This window comes from Pungitius pungitius, chromosome 9 (assembly GCF_949316345.1).
Source record: "Pungitius pungitius chromosome 9, fPunPun2.1, whole genome shotgun sequence".
NCBI lineage: Eukaryota > Metazoa > Chordata > Actinopteri > Perciformes > Gasterosteidae > Pungitius > Pungitius pungitius.
Window position 1 is genome coordinate 13,809,230 of NC_084908.1, and position 12,968 is coordinate 13,822,197.

Here is a 12,968-nt window from a genome sequence, read left to right on the forward strand (position 1 = left end):
ACCACCGGCATGAGCATGGGACAGGGGAAGCGCCATTGACTAGACCACTCGCACTAATTAAAAGCAAAAGGTAGGGGAGTACTGTGGACTCAATATTAAAAATGACTTGGATATTTGGCATATTTTGAGATTACATAATATTTTGAGATTGAAAGAAATGCATGGATCAAGTGAATAGCTTCTTACTTAAAGGAAGCTCAAAACAAAAACAAATGTGCAAAGAGTCCCAAAGGATTTTTCGTATACAAATGGAGAAGAAGACACTGAACCGTACTCCTTATCCATTGTTGACTTTGGTCCTTAGTGTCTCCTCAGAGAGTGACGAGTCTTCCTCTTCTCCAGCTGTCCCCTGTCATCCTTCAGCTGCCTCGGCTCTCCATGTCAGGCCGCTCTGAGCCCCCCCGGGAGCCCTGGGCACCGCCAGCTGAGCCACTTCGTCGACAGCTCTCTCCCGTGGCTGGACGCGTCGTTCGCTCGCTTTGAGCCCTGCAACAGACAGGGAGAACACATCACCCCTGAAGATAAGCATGGGAACATTTCATCATAAGGAGCACAGGTGACAGCGGTGGTCGAAGACAGGTAGATATATTCTATTATTCACAGCCCAGCAAGGACTTCAGATCTCCATGGCGATGGCTACAGAGGCTGGTGTCAGAGGTGACATCAAGAAGACAAGGGCTCGGTGACAGCCGCCGACTATGCCACCGACGAGGTAATTCTCAGGTGCCCCGGCAAGGTTCCTTCCTCTGGAGGCACAGGTGGGATCAGGATAGGTCACCTAGCAACACAGGTCAAAGCTTTGATCCAATCAGAGAGGAAAATCCAGCCGGTAAGGGGCTTTGCTGAGCGAGAGGTACAGGGACATGATTGGCTGTCATTTTGTATTTCAGAGGCCAAGGGAAGCAGGCTGCAGGAGCCCCATCATTATTAAATAGACAGCTGGCTTTAGATGCGTCAAGACTAAAACACAGGCCCAAAACAAAAAAGGACCCATGATAATCTATATTATTAAACTGCATATTTTATGAACCAACACCTGATTAGAAAGTCAATTGCCGGTTATGTATTCACGCAGGCAGTGAGAAGACACTTAGAGAGTGACCCTCGGGCTTGACCTCGCACGCTTTGAACTTTTCTCCTCCCCACCCCCCTGTCCCAGGCCCCCCTCCTTCATTCTGCCTGCACTTGGTCCCCAGGAATGAATTCTTTGGTTCGGGCCGTCCAGCTGCATAAGTAAATCACATTACATTTTAGGAATGTAAATAGCAGAAAGTGCTCCCGTGAAAAATTCATTGGATGCTCCCGGCTCAACCACGTAATCATTTAGAGAGCATATTTAAATACGTCTTATGATTATGGAGGAATGCACGTCATTTCCCTTTCAATGTCCTAAGCATTGGTTTGATAGGAGGTCACAAAGGCAGAGTGGCAAACTATAGAAATGCAGTGCGCCATGGCAATAAACCGTTATGAGGGAGGTGATATGTTCAAGAACTGCTTTTTGAACCCAAACAGGAGCGAATGCGGAGTACTCCGTCCAAAGAGAAAGGGCTCCGGGCTGACACGGCTGCAGACATGCCATAGTATCAGTGCAATTGATGCCATTAGTCAGGGTTTTAAGCTAATTTGCCAGGACTGTTGGCAGATTGCAGCATCATCCCACCCTCCTTGGCAACACAGACACGTTAAGTTGGAAAACATACATGGGTTTGTGCATGTCAAATACACCCATTTTATGCTTGAGTGTGTATATTTCACAACCATCAAGTGTGTACTCTACAGTGCACACCACATCTGCCATGTAAAGAAACATGGCTGAGCTCAGATCAGCTGTCACCGCTCACCCCTCTCTGCAAAGTTTGAGGAGACAGGGCTGACTTCCTGTCTGCCTGGAAGATTGCCTGTCTCAGGTCGGAGGGGGACATGCCTCTGCAATGACAGGACTACTCTGACTGTGTGTGCAAGCCTTTCTACAATAAAAAATGCAATGATTATGCTTCGTCAAATACCATGACTTACTAACGGCAAGCAAAACCTCATCTTGTGACCCTCTCACGTCCTCTACTATACATTCTGTTGTTATGCAGAAAAACAAAGCTCCACACTCAAATCCCCTGCCCCCCCCCCCTTCGATCAAATACAGTGACAACCACGTTTCAACTCAGATAACAAACAAAATCCCCAAAGGTAGGCCGATATGATATAAGTGAATATGTGGAAAGCTGTAATCTCTTTCAAACATCTCCCAAGACATACGACGATTGGTGACAAGACATAAAAACATGCTCAGACAATAAAACAGTGTCATTGAGGAGGTGATTGAGGAATAATAATTAATGACGAGCATGCAGAAGGACAAAGATGCTCTCCAAAGACTAGTCCGCTGTGCCCCGAGGGACACAATGAGGCTTCAATTAACTGACAGGCGGGTGTATTAGAATTTCTATCCTGGACCTTGGCGGGCTAGTGAGATGCAGGACTACAATGCTTTGAACACCAGTGTGGTTTCCCCATCAAACACGTCCTCTAGGTCCTTTGATCTGCTGGGTGGTATGTGTCCTTGGAGATACGTGTCTACTTCCTCAAAGCTCTTTGTTGCCAGCACCTCATTTTCCTACTCTGAGTTTTAGTGCTATACAGCAACAGCGGGCTCAGCTGCATTCATTCTCAGACAACAGAATGAGCGCATCATGCAACGCCAGGTAATTTAAAACATACGTGATGAACACAACGGTGCGTGAACATCTCAGGACTGAACATGTACCATTGCTACTTGTATGTATTTTTGGAGGTATAAACTAAAAGGCAAAGTCCCATTTGAATAATAAAAATTTAAATAAAAATGCATTTTGCAATATTTCCTAGCAAGGTAAGTAGTCCTTTGGAAATACCGTTAACCTAGCTGGGTGTCAGACATTTAAAATTCCACCCACAGCTCTGATTTGAATTTTGTCATTTGTGGAGATCTGATGTTGTGCCTATTTCTGCAGGTGTACGAGCAAAACATCTGTCATCTTGCTTTATAGCTGAAAATGTGTGTGGAGGACAAATGCTGCTGTCAATCACCTGATAACACTTACCTCAACATTTTGCAAATTAAGTTAACTACAGCGCTTGTATCGACTGAAAATAAACCATACTCACTACTGGGTGTATGGTTCAAGACGTTAGACTACTTTAACACACACAACACATGTCAAAATTTGGTTAACCTTAGGACCCACCCTGAGTGTCTTTTCTGGCAGCAAAAAAACGACAAGGAAAAAGCTGACAAAGAGTTGGCAAAATGTTGTAAAACGCGTGACATCACTACTTACTTAAACAAGTAGACACTGAAGTATGGCTTCCACTATCCCTGCTTTAATAGATTGCACAAAAATAAATAAGCTTCTTGTAACAAGACGCACTACACATTTTCTTAAATACTGTGCATAACAACTACTGTTGCTCACTTTACAAAATCTGAACATAGGAATAAACGTTTGAGTGAAAGTGTTTTTGCAAGTTTAGCATGAATAAACGACACCATTTGCCTCTGTGTGTTGACATTGTTATGATCAGTTTATATATTATTTTAAGTAAATCATACAAATACTATCAACATGCACTGAATTGAGGATACATTTCCTACGAGGATTAGTTTTGAGAGTGGATTTAGAATCAAATTATGGATCCATGAATCAAAATCTTAGTGTGAGATACTGAAAGCGCCGCACACATAGCAAAGGTCACTTCCGTGTAGGATGGCCATACTTCACGCATGGTGCTTCATTGCACACTGCATGCTAACATATTTATTGTAAAACCACCCAGCTACCTACAATTGTGAAGTATCAAGAGTGATAGCTTATGGGGCAAAAGCCAAGTGGCCTCCTCTGCCCGAAACCCCCCCACATGTTCACTGACGTCAGCAGGCCACCTCACCAGCCGGCTCTCCCTTGAACTGCTGGGTCAGTTTCCTGTTAGGCCCTGACACAATATGCATGAACTCTCCATCTTGCTGCGTTGGCTCCCTGTGAAGTGGTGTTCAGGTTACATTCCTCCCAGCTAAAGCCCTTGGCCCTCCCCAGCCACAGCAGATCTGTAAACTGTTTACACTTCACTTCCCACACCTGGAAAAGGGCCAAGGCAAACCTGGAACGAGGCCCACAAGAAGGAACTAACAGACAGGCCCTTAGATTTCAGCAGGAGAGGAGGGATTGTGTCCTGGGCTGGAGTGGAGTATTGACTCACCACCAACACGAAATCCACCCCACTCTCTTTTTCTCTCTCCCAAAAGGAGCAGAAAGGAGGAAGTTTGAACTGGAAACAGGTTCACGTGTTTCCCACAGAAACTGAGATGGAGTGCAGTGCTCTCATCCCGTATGTCTTCAAGCCTTTTTATGATACTTAATGTGACTAGTTTTCTGATCTACAGTGACCAAACACAGGTTAGACGTTGATGCTGTGAACACATATGGCTCGTATTTCTAAATGGTGGTCACTTCTTCTCCATTTCTGTGTGTAATTATGTCCTTGAAATCACACCAGCCAATCTGCAACTCATAAACAGGTGCTCCGACGTGCGTCACTGCTTATGTCCCAGTGAGGATGTCGAACTTGTGCTTGAGCCATGCACCACTTCTGCCATGTACGTTATCATGAACACTATGCATTGTGGGAATACAAGTCCAATCCCTGACATATTCTTCCAGCGTGATGTAAGTCAAAGACTGAAAGAAATCCTCTGTTCCCCAGGGTGCTCACAGTGAAACCCTAATAACGAGGAAAACAGGCAAGTGAAAGAATGAGGGAGGACTCATTGAATAACCCTTTGAAAACACTGCATGCTACCGCTTACAGTTACTAGATTATGGAAAGTGTGCAATGTGAATACCAATGACTGATGATGTTTTCTATTTACATGATGCAAGAGACATACCTGTATTAAATGAAGTGAGGGAAAGGGTGGGCAATAGAAGCGAGACCTACAGCAGTGCGACAATTTACAATAAAGCTTTCAAGTAGAGACAGCTTTCTACAAAATCAACCGTGGCCGATTACCAGGCAGAGGGAATCCATCCAGATGTAGTTGACCGTCTCAAAGCCATGATACATAACATAATAGAGAGAGAAAAATAAGTCCACCGCGTTTCCAGTACAAGCCTGGCCCAGCCTATTAATTGCCTCTGTGACCAATTTGCTGTCTTCTTTGTAAGTGGCAGTGGCAAAGAAAGGCATTTCTATGATTGGAATTAGGAGAGGATGAGAAAGGGTGACACAGAGACACAGAGCAAGAGACAGATAGAGAGAGAGAGTAAGCCCATAGCCGCAAACTAGCATGTCCTGTGGTGACATGTATATTGAATACCAATCAGAGGCTTGCCAACCCCAGCGCAGCACTCATTTCCAATGCACACACTGTAGCTCAATCAGTGCGGCCCTGGCGGATAAAAAGGGATCGCTTGCCTGGCTCTCTGAATATTAGCTAATGCCACATTTGCAAGTCTTCAAGAGCAAAGGGTGAGTGGGTGTGTGTGTGGTAGGGTGGGGGAGGAGACATGTAGGGATGGAGAAAGAGAAGGCTAAGAGAAGGAGAAGGTAAAGATAGAAATCGAGTAAAAGCAAAAGAAGAAAAAAAAGCTGTGCTCTGTTAGGGACTGAAAAAAAGCTTATTTCTTGCAATAAAAAAAAAAATGCTGAATGGCTTTGTAGTGCACAAGTGATGGAAGTGATGCCTGGATGGGGATTACGCTCTTTTCATCATAAAGCCCCATCTGGTATACTAGCAAGACCACGTCTGTCCAGGCCCCTCGCCCTTTAAAGTGTCGGCTTGGGTTACACATCAATCCAGTCCAATTGCAGCTGTGCCTGGAAAAATAATGGGAGCCCAACTCAAGTCATCCATAGTGAAGCGCGCTGCTAACATGCACATACACAAATTCTCATCAATTACCAAAATGTGGATGCATGCAAAAATAGACAGATGGATGGAGACTGACGGATGAACGGACAGAGATGTCTCACACCACCGAGACATAAATACATGAACATCCCCATTGCACAAAGTCCCAGAGAAACAAGGGTAAAAGACAAAAAGGACAGTTTGGTTTTTGAAGCAGACTAGTTCTAACTTGAAAGAGCCGACCATAATTAAAACCAATGGGCAGCAATGCAAGATGAATGAATAGCAGAGCGTTCACCAGACCCCTCCTCATCTTTTAACTTAACCACTGGGCCAGTGTCTGACAGATGTTCCAGCTCTATTTGATGTGTGTCCGTGTGTGTGTGTTTTTATGGATTTCTCTGAGCCTGTGTGTTTCTGCACTGACTGGCAGAACCTTTTCATTTGGCATTCCCTTCCACACTTTCTGTGTAGATCCATCGTGGCTTACATACAATAACCCATCATGGGCTCTGGCTTCTTTTTATAAGAAGCAGATTTGCCTTTACTACACTGGCTGGATGAACAACACATGAAGCATGTGGTATATGAATTGTAATCAGTATATATTTGAACAGTTATAATATACTCAATACTTTTAAAACATATTTTCCATGGATTAAGTCCTAAAATCGGGAAGTACCGTATTTTCGCGACTATAAGGCGCACTTAAAATCCTTTTTTTTCCTCCAAAAACGAGGCTTATAAGAGGCGCCTTATAATCCTGAGTGCCATATATATGGATCAATTGGTTGATCCACACTGGTTAACGAGGATCCATTGGAAGGGAAAGTCAGGTGCCAGCAGCCGCGGTAATTTCAGCTCCAACAGCGTATATTAAAGCTGCTTTAGTTAAAAAGCTGGTAGTTGGATGTCGGGATCGAGCTGACGGTCCGCCGCGAGGCGCCACCGTCTGTCCCAGCGCTGCCTCTCGGCGCAAGATGCACGAAAGCATTAATCAAGAATGTTTTCATTAATCAAGAACGAAAGTTGGAGGTTCAGAGATATTGTTAATATCCACATTAACGTTTGAACAACGTTACCATGGGAATGAAGAGTTTTCAGAACGCTTAATAAAGTTTGATTTAGCACAGCCCGATCTAGTGGATGCATAACGCAACCCCAGTCAAACGTTTTACTGCAGTATCTTCTATTCTATGCGCCTTATAATCCGGTGCGCCCTATATAGGAAAATAGTTCTAAAATAGGCGATTCATTGAAGGTGCGCCTTGTAATCCAGTGCGCCTTATAGTCGCGAAAATACGGTAAGTTAGAATTTTGGCACTTCGAGTTCCCTGATCTCAAAGTAGATGTATTTTTAAATTAGTTTTCATTAGATACCTGAAATTAGGTTTCATTGTTGACACAAGCTTAAGAGATTTTAAGAATTGGTTCCAACATAACATAGGTCAGTAAATACACCCGCCTTAAACTTTGTCTGTAAAAAGGCGTTTGCTCAAAAGTGGCTTAAAACAACCTGCTGAATGTTGCCAACCCTTAGCTTAGTGACATCTTACTAACGACTGGGTTGGCTTAAAAAATACATGCAACTGATAGCTATTCTTCCAATGTTACTCGTCTGTGGAGTCGATGAATCGTTCCTGTCGGACGCACAATCAATTTTGCTTAGCTTTCCACCCGACGTTAACTCATGCTAACACCACACAGCAACATTAGCTGCTGCTACATTGATAGCGCGCTATACTTTAATTCTAATTAGCAACTATGGTGTAAGCACACTAAGGTCATTTCTTACTGAAGCAGTACACCATTGAACTTCACCTTATTCACCTTTTCCAGGTTCAAATGTGTCCTTTACCTTTCCGTATGTCCAGAAGGCTTTGCATAAACAAAAATAGTGGACATTATATCTCTATGGCAGGTTTTACAATGTTCACTCGGTTGGACTGTTTTTATGTGTAAAATATCCCGTGGTCTCCCTCTATGTTCCTCTACCTTTCCCATACAATACAATTATACAATACAAGTTTAATACCATGACCATTGTAACTTCATATATAATGATAAGTATCTCTATGGTCATGTATTTGTCTTTGAGTCCCTGATGGTATTTCGTATGGTCAATAACAAGGATGTAATTAAAAAGGTGCAATTCAAGTAGAAATACAACTTTTCCTGTAGTACCATTTATCATTTACCATTCATCTAGATTGTTTTGTTGCCATGTGACCATCAGCTCAAGTGGCCTAAACAAACAAAAAAAAAACATTTTAAAACCCAGCAGCCTGTCTCCTTCTAGGAAGATGATCGGGTTAATTACCAAAGCAGTCTGGACTGATAAATAGCATTACAGGTAAGGAGAAACTTGGGATGATGATTTAGGGGTGAAATATCCCTTTAAAGTACACTACACCACAAAATAATTTTGTACCCATACTAAGTTTATAAAGGAGACGATTTCTTTACTGATCGGTCACATTTACAGATGTACAAATACTCTTTTTAGAAGTGACTTCTACCTTCTAGCCGCAAATGATATTAGGTGTCACACATAGACGTGAAGGACATGATTAGTTTCTAGCGATGGTAGACCTTTATTTGTCCTGTCTAAATTGGCTGATGAGGATGGTTTTACATCTTTAGACCGTGTCATCCACACATTAGGCCTCATCTCAGAAAGAAAGGACCCACGTCATTATCTCCTGATCTGCCTTATCCTTCTCATTCTGAGACGAATAGGAAATTAACAAAGAGGATAGTATTATAACAATTTCAATTTCACTGGAATAGAAACAAGTGCCTTACTCATTTGAAAAAAGAAACAATGGTAATAAATTAAATTTGATTTTTTAATGGAACTTCTCTTTCAGTGCCTTTAAAATAATGATCTTTAGAAGAATAGAAAGAGAGATGGATAGGGAGGTGGGGAATGGCTTCATTGAAAATTGTGCTGCTCACAAATTGGTGGGTCTCATCTGTTTTCCAAGACTTCAGCCTCCAGGTATATTTGTCTGTGTGTTTGTCTGTCTCTTGCTTCATTGTAGTGTTTCTATCAATGCCCAACTTTCAGTTGTATCCGGACAGCCCAAATGACAATGCTACCGGCAAGAAAGGGGTAGTTGATGGGAGAGGAGTGAATAAAAAGGAGCCACAAATCACCGTTCCCCCGCCTCCTCTCCTTTCCCCTCCTCCCCTGTCAGCCGGGCTGGACAGCCTCGAGGAGATCAAACCTGTTTGTAATCTCGTTCTTCCTCTTCATGTCTGTGTGTTTACAACCTGACCACATTGCTGCTGTACGCTCCCTCTCAGCTCGGTCTGTGGTCCACGTCTTTCTCTATTAAATCAGTAAGGGAAGTTAGGACGAAATGGGATGTACTCATTGTCCTTGGCTGACAGCTTCTGAGAGAGACCATTTCACAGTGCTAGTTTTTCGGCACTCCACTGACAAGTGATGGGCAATTAATTTGCAACCCCCTCTCCCCATCCTCACATGGTCCTAGTGGACATTTCCGGTGTTATCCACTGTAATCACACGGTTTGTTCTGGATCTGGTTCCTTGTTAGGAGGAATGCAGGCTGACGGCTGGGAATTACGTTTTCGGCAGGAGTAGCCTGGAAGCCTTGTTTCTTTTTTGTCCATGCTCGTGTTCTTCTTTTCAATTGCAGTAATTTGCAGAAGGGGACCCCGGCCATAGATCACGGGATCTGGTACTGTGGGGTTGTCGGGGAGGGGAAACGGCCTTTGGGGTGCAACTCTGGAACTTCTTCAATGAAAAGCGCATGGCTTAATGCACAACCTCTGGGTGGTCCAATCAGCCACAAGATGACATTTAGGGACACATATGTCTCTGGCAATTGATCGCAGCTCACAAGAAATCTGCTTATTATCCCTTTTTCTTAGCATGTTTCAAATTGTGATGTATCTGCACAACAGCATAAGTTGATTACTTGATGCCATAAATGACTTCCAGGGTGTTTGGCTTCTTTGACATATCTGTATCTCATCTGTACAGCTTTTGAAGTATTTGTGAATTTATGGAAAAGGGACATGCAATGACACAGAAATAACTAACTAATAAACACTATTGACATTTGTGAGAAAACAAATTCTGCATGTAAACATGTCTTTGATTCTCTCTGAACACAATTAATTTTCAAACCGCACTATTCACTGTGGACACAACGCTCTTAATATCTTTCCAAGCCTCAAGGTCAGAAAGGAAACAGGAAGGTGTAGAGCTCACCACATCTTACTCCAGTCACCAAATGTTACTAGTCTGTATCACAAGAACAACAATCATCTCAGTTCAGCGGTTTTCCTGCTACAAACCCTCTCACTCTGGAACAATGTGACATCATTGTCCGCAAAATCTGCAGAACATTTGTGGTGTGTAATTTCACAGAAATGGGAAGTCACCGCAAAATGCAACTTTTCATCGGGAACTTCTTAAACATGCATACAACTATGTTAGCAAATTACATTTTCTACTTTACTACAAGGATACTACAGTAGCACAGGCGCTATGGCTGCCATTAGCTTGAATTGAAGGGGACTTGGGGTTGCATGAAGGTTAAACAAGTAAAGCATGTTCACTGGGCTGTGCTGATTGCCATCACAAATAACATCGTAATCAGTTTTCAGCAATGAGCTTTTTTGGCATCTTTGCCTAAATGTTACCAATACCCGGCTTAAAGGTATCTGCTGAGGCCAAATGCCTTAAGTATTTCATATCAAAGGCCTGGTAAAATATTCTTCCATGTAAGGTAAGAGTATGTTTTCTTAGTTTAGATGGAGCAAAAGTGCTGAGTTGCTGGAAAAAGTGACAGCCTGTCTTACTTTTAAGATCGGTGACTGGAGCCAACTTTCATTATCTACATTTCCCTGTTTTTCCTTCAATATGGAATCAGAAATTGGGATTTTTGCATCTCCATTCAATAAACAACTGACTTTCATTAGCAAGAAATACTGCCTGCTCTTATTCCATGAAATAGAAAGAAAATTGTAAGTAGCTGAAATAACACATAACGTCCAATACGTAAATACATAAAAACTTTTGTCAGATGTGCTCACTGTCAGTGAGGCCCAGGATAAAGATATTTCAAAGTACATTGCGTTAAAACTAGCCAAATATAGATAAAGAAAAATTCTAATTCTAATAGGAAAATGCAAATGATTTTTAAAATATTGTAAACTAGTGGTTCTCCAGTATTTGGAGACACAATGACCGCAAAGCCTTCCCGCTGGGCTGATCATCTCACTGTCAATTCGACACTGGCAGGAATGTCCAACTAAAGAACAATTTAAAGAAAAAAAAATCCTGTTGATATCCAGCCAGGAGCTAATAATGGTGGTTTTGCTATGCTGACAACCTACATTTGAATCTCAAGTTTGAAGAGTCAGACACTACCTCTATTGGGGGTCAGTCAGACAAATGGCATCCCACTGAGACCCTATGATAGACGGACTGGAGCTGAGGGAGGGGTAAGAAGAGGTCTGGTACTTAACATAAAACATTGAAAAAAATACTACTAACTGCAAATCTTGATCCTTTCATTAACACGCCAACAGTTGAAAAAAATACATATTTATTGTAGATAGCTACAACTCAATGGGCTGAAGTAATAAGCGTAAAAGAGCGATGACTATAATGGCTACCTGCAGTGTCTGAAAAAAAAAAACAGAGCGCGCCCCCACCAAGCCCTCCGTCTTTCATTGAGCTACAAACAGCCTCCGCTTTTCCTTTGGTCAGCAAAAGAAATATCCTCCCCTAGTTTTGAAATAAAGGGCCTGAATGGAGCTAACACCGGGAGAGTTTTATGCTCACTTTGCTACCTGCAGTTTCTGTATATTAGCCTCTCCCACTCCTGGTACACGTTCCGCAGTGAAACGAATACAAAATTAAATTAAAGTTAACGCTACATGACATTTCCCCCTTTCCCGCATCATTTCCATTTTCTTTTTGTTATGGTTCTTGTGGCTTTGGCACATTTGTAAGAACCACCTGCAGGAGTGATTTGCCAATTTGGTAAAGTGCACGTGAAGCTGTCCGATAGCTACGACAACATCCCAAAACAACATATAAGCCACATCATATGCAATGTTCAACAACTTCATGCCAACAGCGAAAATAAACAATTAATTTATACTTTGTATTGATAGCGGCAAAGAATCGCGGCTCAAACAGCTTTAGACTTGATGCAGACCCCCTACCTGGCAGCCCCTGTATCCACAACCCCCGCTGTTTGTGTATTGTCGAACCATGGCAGCCCATTGACAGCCTCCCCCGGATTGCCAATTTCCCGTTGGTGGTCCAGTTTTTCGCCTGTCCTTTCTCAGCATTGTGCAACTGGAATAGGTGCGTCCTCCCCTGTTCACGCTGCGGTAGTAGCTCCACGATCTGATTGGACAGCGCTGAGCGAGACTTCATCAGGAGAACATCCCTGTCGTCATGACAACTTGCCAATATCCCGACAGGGGTGTGTTTGTGAGAGGGTGGAGTTGCGGGGAGGTTGCTTTCTTGTTTCCGACTGGAACACGACAGCGATTAATTTTCATATCATCGTTACCTCCCCGCTCGCTTCCCCCTTGTCGATCCCAGCGGGCTAAGCCAGACAGCCAGTTCGCGATCTCGAAGAATGTATTGGACACTGAACGGCACAATCTGCGCGTCTACAACCAGCTGTCCCATCAGGGTTTCTCAGCCCAATGTCTCGCACCACAGGACGCCAAATCAGCTTAAACGATGGCCGTACTCGCTGTTCCGTCAGATGTTATTCAGGATGGCGACAGCAAATAGAAAGAGGGACTTCAAACTTGCGTATCCAATGGTGTGTGCCAATGCTGCAAATTATCATCTTGCCCATGAAAAATAAAGATTTTCACAAAGGGCCTTTTTTGTTTACGATCATGGTAACTTAAGAGTAACTTTGTGTCCTCAAATTGCCTTTGTCGTTTTTACCCCAACACTTTACCCTTTCCACGAAGATCCGTGGCCAATTTGTGCTAAGTCTATTCTACCAGTTTATCATTCTGCTAACTCAGCATACAATTTAGTTCAAAGAGAGACAACCAAATCCTACAGAAC

The 12,968-nt window shown here is 43.0% G+C and overlaps 1 protein-coding gene across 3 annotated transcripts in view; it reads right to left on the minus strand.

Annotated features, from left to right (window-relative positions):
- The window catches only part of LOC119218201 (axin-2-like), a 65,554-nt gene extending 53,325 nt beyond the window's left edge, over positions 1-12,229 (minus strand). Inside the window, exons 1-2 of one of the 3 annotated variants that reach the window (XR_005120358.2) lie at positions 12,095-12,226; positions 275-486 (exon numbers count right to left, since the gene is read on the minus strand). The gene's annotated coding sequence lies outside the window, so the exon portion shown is untranslated. Of the gene's footprint in view, positions 1-274; positions 487-12,094 lie in introns of all 3 variants that reach the window. The other 2 variants (XM_062564447.1, XM_037472432.2) reach the window with 2 other exon arrangements.
- Positions 12,230-12,968: the final 739 nt, after the last annotated feature.